This window comes from Phyllostomus discolor, chromosome 5 (genome assembly GCF_004126475.2).
Source record: "Phyllostomus discolor isolate MPI-MPIP mPhyDis1 chromosome 5, mPhyDis1.pri.v3, whole genome shotgun sequence".
NCBI classification, from domain to species: domain Eukaryota; kingdom Metazoa; phylum Chordata; class Mammalia; order Chiroptera; family Phyllostomidae; genus Phyllostomus; species Phyllostomus discolor.
In genome coordinates this window covers 79829652-79844664 of record NC_040907.2, presented here as the reverse complement: position 1 = coordinate 79844664, position 15013 = coordinate 79829652, and the positions used below count along the sequence as shown (strand labels likewise).

Here is a 15013-nt window from a genome sequence, read left to right as displayed (position 1 = left end):
GCATCATCTGATACATCACACTTATTTTTTCATTCAATAAATCAAATACTCAGGGAGTGTCTTCTGGGTGCCAGATACTCTGTAAAGACTGAATGAAAACAGGCATGGTCTCTCCTCCAGAGAGCTTACATTCTATGGAGAGAAGGGACATTATGGCCTAATCACACAACCACAGAAGTTTATATGTAAATAAAGCACTCCAGGAAAAGTCCAGGAGTTGGGGAGAGTTGAAAGCGGTATAAGAAGGCCAGGGAAGTCGGGGCTCCTGGGGAGAGACGGCGGGACTAGAATGGTGGCAGTGCAGAAGGAGAGAAGTGGGTAGATTCAGAAGATTTTTAAGAGGGCCCTGGCCAGGTAGCCCAATTGTCCCCATATGTCAAGGGCGTTAGAGTGTTGTCCTCATACATCAGGGTTGCAGGTTTGATTCCCAGTCAGGGCACATACAAGAGTCAACCAATGAATGTATAAATAAGTGGGACAAATCGATGTCTGGGGGGGAGGGAAAAGGAGACGGGATTAGTATGACTTAGTGACAGATGTAGAGGCAGAAAGAAATACTTCAAGGAAAACTTTAGGCATTTGCCTTCGAAAACCAGATGGGACTGACGGTTGAGATGGAGAACACTGGAGGAAGATGAGGTTTGGTGGGAGGCAGAGGGTTGTAACTTTGGCTTTGAACATGTTGAATTAAGGTGCCTTTGTGATCTCCAAATGGAGCTGCTAAGTAGGCAGCTCCCTAGACAGGTGCAAGGTTGTGGAGAAATCTGGCCTGACAATGCAGATGTGGGAGCCTGTGTCCAGCAAGAAGCTGTGACTTGGGATGAGATCATCTAAGGAAGAAACACAACTTGAGAAGAAAGGTGGACCAAGGACTAAGTCGTGAGGAGCACTGACATTTAGAGGTGTAGAAAGGCAGGATGGAATCAGAAGAGTATGGTTTTAAAGAAGCTATGGGAAGAAGTAGTTTTAGAAAGGAGGGAGTGAGCTACAATGGCAAAGCTGTTCAGAAATTAACTGTGATGGCAACTATTAAGAAACACACAAAAGATTCAATGGCATGAATCCCATGGAAATCACAGATGACCTCAGCAGCAGGCAGCAGTATGGACTGCAGGAGGCAAAGGGCAAGCTGGAGCCAGCTGAGGAACACCTGGGGCTGTCTCCTAACAGAGGCAGCCGAGCACAGTAGTTGAGGACCCAGGCTCTAGAAATAGATGGGCAGGGCTCCCATTCTGGCTTGTCCCCTTCGCTGTGAGAACTAAGCACATAACTCAATTTGTCTAGGGCTCAATTTTCTCATGTGAAAGGAGAGTAATAGGGCCTACCTACTGGGTCCTTGGGACACCAAATAAACTTAAACTACTGAGCACAGTACCTGACACATAGTAGTTGCTCAATAAATGTTGTCTTTTATTATTATTGATACTTTCTTAAGTAAGTAAATTGATAATTATTTCGTATCTATCTGATACTGTACTAGGCTCTGAGACAGAATAATCAACAACAAAAAAATAATTATCTGTCCTCATGGAAATAAAAAGTTTATAATGAAATATTTTCTATTAAATCGGGACAAACAGGAGAAAGATAAAGCAGAAAAGGAGGCGAGGGCAATGGTCTAGAATATAATTTTTAAAAGTTGTTGAGAAGGACTCATAGAGACAGTGATATCTGAGCAAAAGCCACAAGAAAATGACGAAGAAAGCAAGGTGGTGACTTAGGGAAGACATTTCAGGTGGAAGGAACTGAGGGTACAAAAGGCCCAGGGGTGGGATCCTGCCTGGCTTGTTGGAGGAAGTACGTGAGGGGCAGGTGTGCTGAGGCCAAGTGAGGGGAAAAGAGCAGGAAATGAAGTCAGAGACGAGGGTGGAGGTGATTACGATGCAACCTTTAGGCCATGAGAAGGTTTGCGGTTCTCATTCCGAATGAGCTGTGAGGCCATTTCACAGTTTCTACCAGAGGAATGACAAGATCTGAACCATGTTTAAACAATTGAGGATGTATTTTCCAGGAGCAAAGGCAGAAGCAGAGAGACCTATTTGGAGGTCAGTGCAACACTCCAAGCGAGAGATGATGGCAGTATGGCCCAGAGGGGTTGTGTAGAAGAGAAAGAGTCAAGGGCAACATGGAAGCTTTTGGCCTGAGTGGAAAAGGAGCTGCCACATCTGGAGATGGGAAAGTGAGTGAGAAGAGCAGGTTGGGGGAGGGTCAAGATTTCACCTTTTGTGACAGCATGGATGGAACTGGAGAACATTATGCTAAGTGAAATAAGCCAGTCAGAGAAAGACAAATATCATATGATCTCACTTATATGTGAAATCTAATGAACACAATAAATTGACAAAACAGAAACAGGCATGAAGGCAAGGGACAGACTGGCAGCTGTCAGAAGGGAGGGGGGAGGGGGATGGGCGCTGAATGAAAGAAGGTGAAGGTTTTAGTCAAAGAACATTTATGCATAACCCATACACACATCAGTGTGGTGACTTTCGGAGGGGAGGGTGGGCTAGGATGGGGGGTGGGGGAGGTGGGCAAAGGGGAGAAATGGGGACATCTGTAATAGTGTCAACAATAAAAACACAATAAAAATAATAAAGATCAAAACAAAAGCATATGGCCCTGGCTGATGCGGCTCAGTGGATTGAGTGCTAGCCTGTGAACCAAGAGGGTGCCAGTTCCATTCCCAGTCAGGGCACATGCCTGGGCTGCGGGCCAGTTCCCTGGGTGGGGGCATGCAAGAGGCAACCACACCTTGATGTCTCTCTCCTTCTTTGTTTCCCTCCCTTCCCCTCTCTCTAAAAATAAATAAAGTCTTTAAAAAAAACCCAAAAGCATATGGAAGATAAAGGTATAATAGAAACTCTAAGCCAACAGTCAGGAAATTGTCTGAATTTTGCTCTTTCTATTATTCTAGCATTTTTGGATGAATGGACATGCATATTGCTCATAATTTTTAATACTATTTTAAGAAGAAATCGTAAGTTATCTCTGAGCTCCCTGGTGGCTTTACTTCATTGTCTCTTTGCTTTCTTTTGTTCGTATCTTGAAAAAATACCTCTGGATTTTTAAGCAGAATGTGACTCTTCATTCATAAAATAGAAACATATTCGAAAACTCAAACAAAAGAGTTCATCCAAGTGGAGACAATTACGAGGCAGTGGGGTCTCCTGGTCTGACATTCAAAGGAGAGGCCCAGGCTGGGGATGTGGTCAGTCAGCTTTGAGACAGTTTTAAGAGATCAAAAGAGCTCCGAGGACTGAACCCTGGTGCTGTCTGAGGTTTAGAAACCACATGCTACGATACTGCACTCTAACTGTTCCACCTGGAATCGGTGCACTGGCTGCTGGTGGGAGTGCCAACTGCTGTTACCACCATGAAAGCCTATTTGGCTGTGGCCAAATGATATCAAATAGCAGATCCCAATGTTACGTTTGTGTACACACGACAGGCTGCGTGGCAAATGCGCACAGCAGACTGCAGTCTTCTCCACCTGACACTTCTGTGCTTGGTATGTGTTGTGTACTGAGGAGTTGAGCAGACGGCAAATCAGCTGAGCCACGGGAAGCGGAGAGGCCAGAGATGGCTGGAAATCGAAGGGACAAATGATAATCTACTCACTACTCTTCTGCTAAATCCCCACAGAACTATGAGACACCCTGAATCATTTTGTTGTACTACTTTCTAAAAGGAAATAGATAATGAAAACTCTTTGGATTTCTTCCTGTTCTTATTATAATTTAATTAACTTACAAAGTATCAGTATTCCGGTTTGTTCCAGCACTTATGCAGATATGATTTCTATTCACTTCTTAAGTAGATAAGTTGGTTCAGAATGGAGTAGAACTTGGCCATAACCATGAAAGTAGGTGGCAGAAAGTGTAAGAGAGGAGCTTCTGCACTTGGAAATTCATTCCCTATAAAGCCTTGTCTGGGAAGGGGTCCACACGAACTTGGGCCCTGCTACTAAATGTACTCAAGGGGCAGCAGCGTGCCCGTGGGAGAGGCGGCATCTCTGCCAAGGCCTCCTTAGCAGTCATGCTCAGAGGACCCGAAACCCATCTGCAGAGCAAAGAGAGAAACCATGGACAGTGTTGAAAGGCCTTTAGCACACATAAAAATTTCCTGTTTATTTGTTTTTTCCTATCTGAAATATTACAGGTGTGACACATTATGGGGTACTGATACCGGACAGAGAGAGAGCGCCAGCTGCTGGGGCAGGTTTCAGAGTGGTAAAGGGGGAGGTAAGAGCAATGTCCCATCTATCTCTGCAGGCAGTCAATTTCAGCTAGAAACGAGAAGCCTACTCAGCTTGGCATGCCGGCTGAAGAACACCAGGATCTTTTCCCTCTGCAGTTCCTCATACTCAGAGTATACTCATACATTATCACATGACTACTCCAATTACTGTTTATATTGACTGTTTTATCCAAGAGCAATTTACCCTTAAAAACCCAGCAAGGAGGATGTCAGAAGAATATATATGAAGTTGGCTGAAATTTAATAACAGCACTGAGGTAAGTGGACTACCAAGGACCTCTCACAACAGAATGGAGGAAGAGGGTGGCAGCTGTGCACACAGCCCCTTCAGCCTGCTATGCTGAGTGAAGAAATGACTCTGTCAGAAGGAGGAAGATGCAATGCACCGTGCTGTTCTGGAGTCTCCCATGCAAGGTGGGGATGAAGTCTCAGAGAGTCACGAACAGAATTTAATAAGGAAACCTTCCAAAAGAGGAAACTCCAGTTCCCCTTTTACTACTATATTTCTCAGATTCTCAGTAAACCTAAATTTAAACTCTACAGGAAACAGGACCTTTTGTGGAAAGGTGCCAAATGTCACATACACTACAAGCATGGCTGCTGACCCTGTCTTCCATCCACCAAGGGCCCTGAAGAATTTGAAGTGGACAAAAGAGAATAAGCATATGGGTCCCTTTGTGCGTTACTATCAAGCTATTAAATGCCAAGAAGAAAAATATTTTTCTTTTTCTGTCAACGGCAATTTGGAAGCTACGTTTTAAAAGTTCTAACAAGTCAATTTTCAGAACTGGAGACTTGCTGGGGTGAGGGCAGAGCGGAGGGGAAAGGCTGACTTGTCCAGGTCATCAGAATGCATATCAGAAAGACCCCGAGGGGATTTTTCAGCTTCAGACCTGCCACCAATGCCCACAGTTCTAACCCATCCTAATCTTGATGTATATTATACCTTTAGAAGGATAAGGAGCTACTGACTTTTTAGGGTGTTCATTTACAGACGAGATCAGGCGTGTTCAGGGTGGTATGGCCGCACACAGGGGGTTCATTTACAAATGATACATGTTAACAGTTTCACTCCCTACATACAGCACTTTAAAAAATTAACAAGTAAAGCTAGTTTTCACTTTAAGAAGTAATAATTAGTGTTTTGTTTTTTTAAGGTTTTTTATTAGGTTTCCTTAATAGACAATTAACTATTCACTAAATATATAAAGGAAACCAATCTTTTCATATGTGTAAGTACTTTTAGCTTGAATCCAGAAGGATGGCACCTGGCAAAAACACCTTCTCAAGAGCTGGTAACACTAAGGAAAAGACAGAGTGGGGACTCAGGGAAGGCGATGGCCAATGTCGAAGGCAACATAGTTTTTAATCTCCCAGAAGCCTTGTCCCTCCTCCCCCTCCCCTCTCCACAACGATGTCAACAACACACACAGAGAAACTAGGGTCACAAAACCTGTAATCCATGAACAACACCAAAACAATATTAGGTGGCCACCTAGCCCATGAACCTGAAAATACTAACAGGTGCGTCCAAATCTGTCTACAGCTATAGAGCCAGGTGGAAGCAATACCTGTGCAGGAGAAAGTTGGAGGAAAGGCAGTGGATACCTGAGGTTTTATGACAAGGGACCCCCCCAAATCTCCAAAAGGTCCTCACCAGAAGGTGAGCAGGTTGATGAGCTATTTTGAGTACAATAGCATTAACTGGCCAGAAGTCCCACAAAATTCAATTTGCAGGGTCAGGGCAAGGGACCGGAAGAAACACTAGGTGACAGAGAGCCCATAAACTTCATCACCAATAAAACAAAGCCTCCTCCCACAACCAAACACCCTGAGGAGGAACTTTTGAGAGCAGAATCCACCTTAAACATTACAGTAATAATAAAATAAAAGAGAAAGGAAAGGGCCAACAAAAGGAGAAGCAGAGGAGACAGCTAAGAAAATAGAGACCTTACTTTGTCATTTCACGGATATGAATAGGAAACAACAGAAGAGGGAGTTCTAGAGCTTAGAAGATTTTCTAAACTTTCATTTGCCCCTAAAAATACAGAAAAATTCATTTCAGTTAAAAATGAATAACAAAATAGGACTGCCATCAAACCCAATGTGCAGTTAGTATTTTAAAAAATGGAATAAAGATGAAAATAACATTCTTACCACAAAGACATGCCCACAAAACAGGCAAGAACTTTAGTACTTCAAAAGAGAAGAAAACTGAGAAAATAAGACACAAAGAAACACAAGTCTAATTGAAAAACTCAGAAATAGAGTGACTGGAGAAAAGAGTTTTAGACAGAGAGGAAATAACTAAGAAAGAAACTGGAAGTAATAGGAAAAGACAACTTAGAAATAAAAATTAAACAAGGAACACAAGAAGTAATACATACAACAGAGGATGCCTGGAGAGTATTAGAAAATGGAAAGGAAGAATTTTAAACATCAAAAAGAAATTAAGAAAGAGAAGGAGTTCAAGAGAAAGCCTCTGAGAGAGAAGGCAGGCAAAGAAAATCAAACAATAAGAGTCTTCAAAAAGAAAACCAAAGCAATGAAAGAACAAATACTTCAACTCGCTTCTCAAGTACACTTTCCAGACAGAAGTAGAAAAAAACTTGAAACTATATATTGAAAGGACACCATGTACCTGGAAAAACTGACCTAGAAAAAAAAGACAAAAAATAAAATAAAATAAAATAAAATTCTTAGGAAATCCAGGCAAAAAGACCAAGTCACTTATAAAAGACAGCAAATTAGAATCATCAGGCTCTTCAAGAGCTGGGCTTTGTGCTCGAAGTCAGTAGAGCGCCACTCAGGATAGGCAACGGAGCCACAAATTTTGTGTCCGGTCAAAGTCCTGGTCAAGTCATGACAACCCGTTCTGCATATGCAAAGAGCCAGGGAACACACACTGTTCCCACAGGCCCTTCCGTGAAAGTCCCCGAGGGTGAAAGGTCAGGTAACCAGAATGACCAGAGAGGTGCGGATGTGAGGGCTGGGGTGAGCATTAAACGCACAATCAGCCGTCGGTCTATTACTCAGAAATGATCGTAAGGAGGTCTGCATTATATATTACGATTGTACACTCTGTAGATACTCTGATGATTTAAAAAATGAGAAAATATGAAATAGAAGAGAATGAGCTCACTGATATAGATATAAAAGCGTTACTCTCACTTAGATCTTTAAATCAAATAATGGGAGAGGAGGAAAGGGTTACTGGGAGTTTCAGTACTGCTCATAGTAGGAAACCAAGAGAGAATAGCTAGAAAAAGAGGGGCCATTAAGGTATTATATTAAAGAATCAATATAAATATATTCATTACAGCAAGAAAATGTAAACCTTACCTAAATAAAGTAATTGCTTATATTGAAAGTGAAGGATACGTACAAAAATGGCTATGCACAGAAAACAGAGGAGACAAGGTAAAAGATATAAGCGGTAAAAGACAGGTTTCAATGACTTCATCTCGTTTTATAGAGGTTTGAGTCCAGGAGCATTTAAATATTCCTACATAATTACTGAACAGAGATAATTTTCTAAAAACCTCCTTTAAAGTTTTCAAGTAAAAATATAAACATATATGCACATCCAGTTACTGGCATAAACACACAGAGAGAAGTATTCCAAGTGACCCTAGCACACCACAGTGTAACTGTGTATCCCTAGTGCAATGGACCAGAAAACAAAACAAACACCACACCAGCTGAACGTTGTCAGTCAGTACATCGTTGGGGCATCACCGGCATTTTCACTCAGAGGCTGCGGTGAGTGTGGTGCAAAGTGAGTGAGTAGATGGTGTTGGTGACTGCGAGCTGCCCCTTCCGGCCTGACAGAAAGGACACGCTGAGGTTAGGAAGAGCCCTGTGGTGGTGCCTCAGCGTACACTCATGAAGTACTGCACCCTAAAAAATACACACGTCACGTGTATGAAAGAGCATCCTAGCTCTGGTTGCACCCACTGAAAAGGCTGAGAAACAATGACAAACCCGGCTGTGACGAGTACCCCTGGAGCCCAAATACACATGTGATCTCCAAATACCATTTCTCACCAAAAGGAACCAGGTTTGCTTGGGGAAAAAAAACTGATTCCTAATCTGAGGCAGGAAATGTCCAAGATAAGCTGGGGACACACTGTCATATTAGAAAGCAAGGGAAATATCAAAGACAACTAGTATGGTACTAAAGGGATCTGGTGGCCAGCTGAATAGGTTTCCCATCAATGGTCAAAGACAAGACCATTTGAGCATCAGTGTGGGCAGCAACTGTACTGACCGAAACACACCAGAAGCATTTAAATCCATGAGTTCACAGCAATGCTTTTAAGAAATGGCGATGGCTTGGGAGGACACTATGAAGAAACCTCCTTTTGAAAACTGGTGAATAAAGTGTTTATTCCGTCTTTTGTGTAAAACCTGAAGTACTGCGTAACAAACAGTGGATGAGGGGAAGTTTCTCTTCATGAACGATTCCTGCTAATAAGTGAAAAGGGGATAGAATTAGACTGCCACCATTTTGCAATTCCTAACAGATGTACGAATTTAGACAAAAATCTTATTGCGCAAGGAGACACTGCTAACCATTACCTCCTGATGGGTATACACAACACAATACCAACGACAAGGTCGTCAGGCAAAGAAAAGTAAATAACGTCTGCAGAACTTCCTTACAATTTCTAGGAAACGCAGAAGACGGGGAACATGCTTCACAACACCACAGGGACGCAGTCATCAAAATCCAGATGGTGGGAAATTCTACTGGGCAGATGGCCTGGTTTCTTCAACAGAAAGAAATGTAACACACAAAAAATGAAGACAGAACCAATAGCTTAAAAGAGGCTTAAAAGACATAAATAGATTTTATTTGTATCCTGAGTCAAGTAAACCATAAAAAAAATCCTACAACATATTGTAACAAAAAATTATTTATGAAACAACTAGGGAAACATAAACACTGACTATATACTTGATGATATTAGGGAATTATTTTAAATTATTTTTTAGGTGTGCTGATGCTACTGTGGTTTTATGTAAGAAGAATCCTAATTGTTTATATAAATGCTAAAATATTTATTCATGGTATGATGTTTAGAATTTGATCCAAAATAATCTGGGTGCAGGGGTGAGGTAGAAACTATTTTGATGGCTGCTGAGGTGGGGTGGGGGGGTGGGCAAGGGAATTCATGTTACCATCTCTCTACTTTTAGACACGTTTGACATTTTCTAAAACAAAGTCAGCGTTCCTCCAGAAAGTAAGCAAGGTTTCTCAAACGTGGTTTCCCACAGCTGTCATTTGGGGTACTTATGAAAATTCACATGCCCTGTGTGAGTCTGCATAGGGCACTTAGTACAGCTAAAAGTCTGCCCAACCCTAGATTTCTGTCTGAATCAGAATTACTGGGAGTGAAGCCCAGAACACTGTATTTTAAATACACTGTGAGTTGGGTCTTCTGCACACTCTATTTTGTTTTACTGATTTCCAAGAAATAAATTATTTCAGTTTTCAAAGGGTTTTAAACAGTTCAATCTAAAAATTCTTCCTACTAAAAGAACCATACAATAACCTAACTATCCTTCATACATTATTTTTAATTTCTTTTTTAATTAAAATACTTTATTAAACTATTTGTTGCAAACTTGGCTATTTCAATAAAAATATTTCCTCTCCCTGTCATGTATCAATAAGTAACTTAATTTTTTAAATTTATTTTTAATTTTTTTTATCCTCACCTGAGGACATATTTATTGATTTTAGGCAGGGCAGAGAGAGTAAGAGAAACATCAATGTGAGAGAGAAACATCGATCAGTTGCCTCCCACATGTACTCAGACTGGGGACCGAACCTGCAACCTAGGTATGTCCCCTGACCACGGATCAAACCCATAGCATTTTGGTGCTGGGGATGACACTCAATCAACTAAGCCACTCGGCAAGGGCAGCAAGTGGCTTTAAAATGTACTATGGGAAGAGGACATCAGATAATACCTTCTGAAGTTTGCTGAGCACTTGGGGTTAAGAAACTAGAGGAACTAGAGGAAACTTAATGTAACATGGAAGAAGTCACAGAAATGTGCCTCTTTTATGAAAGCCATGCTTGGTGACAGAAAAAGTAAGCAAAATCTTTAAAAAGCAAGAAAGAAAAGAAAAAGTGATCCCAAGTCCAATTCAATATCAGTTCAACTATTCCAAGAGTCACAAGAGCTGTTTTCCAAAAAGATGATCCGTTATTGTTGACACAAAGAACGTACCTCTTTCTGGAAATGGTACTTATCATTAGATGCCAGTGGTGTGTTGATTTCTTTGATAAGCAAATAGTTTACCAGGCTGATGAACAAAAGCAGACATCAACAGCAAGGGTTTTGATAAAGAGTAGGGGAGCAGAGAGGGCCAGAGTCTGCACTAGTTACAGTCTCAGCAGCTTTGTATATGACTTCCAATTTAATCTTTACAGAAGCATGTAGCTTTTATACTTGTCTAAAAAACTTCAGCCCCCAACATTTGAAAACATTTATTCCTAAAGATATTATGTTCATTGCAGCATTAGTTATAGTAGCCAAGACATGGAAACAACCAAAGTGCCCTTCAGCTGATAACTGACAAAGATGTGGGGCATATGTTCAATAGAATACTACTCAGCCATTACAAAGATGAAATATTGCCATTTGTGATAACATGGAGGGATCTTGAGAGTAGCACACTAAGTGAAATAAGTCAGGTGGAAAAGGGGTATGGTTTCACTCATGCGGTATACAAAATAAAAATCAACAAGGGAACAAACAAAACAAACAAACTCATAGGCACAGACAATAACATGGTGGTTACCAGAGGGGCAGAGGGAGGGAGGATGAAGAGGGTAAGGGGGGTGTCAAATGTATGGTGACCGAAGGGACCAAGACTCTGGGTGGTGAGCACACAATGGAATATTTGTACAATGTATTACAAAACTGTATATCTGAAACTTATATAACATTATCAACCAATGTAACCCCAATAAATTTAATTTTAAAACAAAACACCCCAGTATTCTACCAAGGGGCTTCAGAGCATCTGCATTTTATTTTTAAATTAAATTTCTCACTATGTAGTGAATTTATTATTTTTTTAAAGCATTCCCTGTGTCATCGGAAGAATAGTATTTAAAGAGGGGTTAGGCTCCGAAGTTCCCACCCAACACTAAGTGTACGAAGTCAAAACTATCCTTGAGATTTTAAGGTGTGGATCAGATCCTATACTCTCCCCCTTCAACCTTGCAGTGGCTCCCACCACACGTGTGGCGAAATCCATAGCACTGGCCCTCACCAAGGCTCAGGGGGCTGCACATGGTCTGGTCCGACTGTGTGACCCCCACCTCCCGCCTGCCTCCACGTTTCCTTCTAAACGCCAGGCTCAACCCTGCTCCTACCTGGCATGTTTCTCTTCTGAAAAATCACAAAATGTGTTTCCTTCATTTGGGTCTCTGCTCAAATCTCTCTCCAACATGGTGTAACAAAATTGATGGACTGGATTTGACTGAAGTGTCATTGAGTAACTGTACTTATGGTGGCAAAACGCCAGTATGAAGTTCAAAGTCAAAGGCTGGACTCACCATGCAAAACAAGGTAAATTGGCCTTCTGAAATCCAATAGACAGAGATGGGCCCTCAGGCTTATAAGTTTCTTTTTTTTTTTCTTAAGGACATCAATCAGCATCTCATCAATGTTTTAATTTGAAGTGGTTTCTGTCTCTAACAGAAGACTCAGACTAGCTAAGGAAACTACCATTGGTTCCCCAAATTGCAGCCTTATAAATTACAAAATGCAAATTGTTTCATACTGTTAATGAATTCAACCTGGAAACAAGTCATCTCCACTCTTCCTTTTGTTTTAAGGGAATATGTTTCACATGAGTAAGTTTAAGTGAAAAAATATCTTTCAATTGCAAGGTAATTGCTTAAAAAAACAAAATGCTGTTATCATTTGCAACTCCTTATTTTGCGGAACCAGGATTTTCTCAATACTGTGCAACAATGTGAAAAAAATCAACAACAAAAGGGAATAAATTGGAAACTGAAGTTATAGAAGCCTGCAGCTGTCATCCGTAACACCGATTTCAGATTTCTGTGTTCATCACAAAACCTCATTGTTGTTTTTTTTTTTTTATCTTGGTTTCATAAGTCAGCATTATACACCGAAATCTAACAAACATTACACTAACAAAATTTTCCTTTTTCAGTTTTATATACTGAGGTTTCACATAAGACTGTGTTGGAAAAAGGAGTTGATACTAAAAATATTTGTAAACCATCAGGTAAAGGCAATGAGTTACACTTAGACCTGTGAGTGATTATTGCTGTAGCTATGTGATGTGCAAAGACAGGAGAGAAAAGAAAAAGAAAAAAAAAGAGCTCTTGTGGAACTCTCCCCTCACACGATAGCAAAGACTTGGACATAGTAATGTACCAATGATCCACTTGACCCTCCTTTTCTCACATTTGGAGTCAAGCAGGCAAAAGGCCGGAGCAATCATCAATGGGACATGTGTTCGCATGTGTGGACAGGTTCTCAGGGACTAGGCAGGTGGGGGTAGAAATACTGCATCTGCCAGTGATAATGCCATTCCCGTCAAGTGCTGTCTGACTCAAGGAGAGGAGTGCCTGTGGTAGATGGGGCATGGTTTATTACTAAAAGATTTGGGGTCAAAGCCCACATGCTTATTAATAGCAGGGTAACTTTGAGCTGACTCACTTCCGTTTCATAAGCATCTCTTATCTGCAACACAGAGATGGCAATAGCCACCTAAGAGTTTGTCAAGATGTCTTTCTAGCTCATAAAAAATCACATGTGAAAGTCACCTAGCCCCTTACTAAGTGTTCCATAAATAGCTTCCATCCTCTTCTTGGGACCTTGTAGAAATGCTGACCAGCCTGCTTCAGCCACAGGGATCAAAGTTCTACCTCGGGATGGGCTTTCCAGGCAAGGAACATAGCCTGAGTGTCATGGAGAGGCCCTTCCAGAAACCAGCCACGTGCCCCCATCCTAACCACACAAGACCCACTTTACAGGTCATCCGTGAGCTCCCCTGCTCCCAGAGGGGACAGGACATGGGGGTGGGGGAGCCAGAGCTAAAAGGAAGACAGTGCCCTCGAAGGGCCAAAGCCGTGGAGAACAAAACAGCTGCTCCTTGATGTTTCAAACCATGGATCCTTAGGCCCTGGGGACTTCTGTTTCTGTTTAAATCGAAAGTCAGTCTTTTCTAAGCATTAAATGGGGCACCTTCTCTTCACATTTAAAAGCAAGCACTTGCCACTTCAGCTGTACAAATTACATAGGATTGAAAATAGGATAGCTGAAAGAAGTGTGGAGTTTGTAATTAGAGTTCTCTCTCCTTTTTTCCCTTCTCAAAGCAAACAGGAACAAACTGAACTGGAACATGGTTGTTTAAAAGCCTAAGGTTGTCATCCCCCTGCGTTCTATCTTTAGTGTTGCTTTCTTTGTCTTTCTAAAACGCTGAAGATGTTTCCCCTACGTATAGAAAACACAGAGCGCACACAGAGAACAGTCCTCTCTGCCTTGGAAACCAGACGTCAAGTCACTCAAATCCCCTTTCCTTTTTTCTACGACTCACGAACTTATAACCTGGTCAATGAGCGAGATGTTTGCTCACTATACCAAGGAGAATTCTGCAACCAACATTCAACTGCACCCAGGGAGGAGGTTTTGAATTCAGTGAAACAGAAACAGTTTTGAATTCGGTGAAACAGAAACAAGATGTTTGGTGAGCCAAGCACCAGAGTTAAGACCGTGAGCTTCTTAAAGACAAGGAATATGTGTTCTTCCCCCACAACGGGCCTGTTGCTGGCAGCCGAGAAATATTTGGAGATTAACAAATGCAGGGTGACTATGTGATGTCCATGACTTCCAGTGAACTGTACCTTACGGGAAAATAAGCCTTCCGGAGTTCATAGCGAGTGTAAAACTAAGCTCAGCTGACAAAAACGGGGAACTGCAGGGGTACCCACTTCATATCCCAATGGTGTGTGCCAGTTTTCAGAGGAAAATTAAGTATTTCTTTAAAAACACAGGAGGGGTTTCTGAAGACTCCTTATGACTCAAAACCAGAGTAGACCAAGTGACTGACTATTCAAATGAAAGAGGGGAAAAAAAAAAAAGAAGAAACATCGCTGGTTTCTTTTTCCTCCTCCTTGCTGCTGAGAGATTTTAAAGACATTCCTTTCTGTCAAAGGATGCCATCCAAAGCCTTCCAAGGCCTCCACCTTGTGAACCTCCTGCCTCTTCACCCCCTTCCCGTTCTCCTAGTGCAGCATCCAATCTCCCTTCACCTCACCGAGCTTCGTAACGGCAAGTAGGTTTATGTGTTTGTCCTTTTACCTTTTAACATGTTACAAACAATTAATTCACATTAAAACTCCACTACTAATCCAAAACCTCCAGATTTAGAATTTAAAGATTCTCACTGGTGTTTAGCTTAAACCTACTTTACCTGGTTACATATATATTTTAAAACAGTGAAGGAATGTTTACCTCATTTGGGCATGCTTAAATTTACTTTATCATCATCATTTACATCAAATAACATGCTAATTGAAAGTGATTCCGTCTTTATTTATTTTCTCTCTCTCTCTTTTTTGTTGTTATTGTTCAAGCACAATTGTCTCCATTTCCCCCCACCACCTCCACACACCCTATGATTTAGTCTTTCAAGTGAATCTAGATTAAACTTTATTATCTTCGGTATAGATGAAAATCCTTGAGATTTGAGGTTA

General features: G+C 41.4%; 1 protein-coding gene across 9 annotated transcripts in view; it reads right to left on the bottom strand.

Moving 5' to 3' along the window:
• ATXN1 (ataxin 1) overlaps positions 1-15013 on the bottom strand; it is a 384633-nt gene that overhangs the window by 112359 nt on the left and 257261 nt on the right. The window contains exon 7 of one of the 9 annotated variants that reach the window (XR_004903293.1): positions 6584-9029. The exons of the other annotated variants lie outside the window; for them this stretch is intronic. The gene's annotated coding sequence lies outside the window, so the exon portion shown is untranslated. Of the gene's footprint in view, positions 1-6583; positions 9030-15013 lie in introns of those variants that run through there. 9 annotated transcript variants of the gene reach the window in all.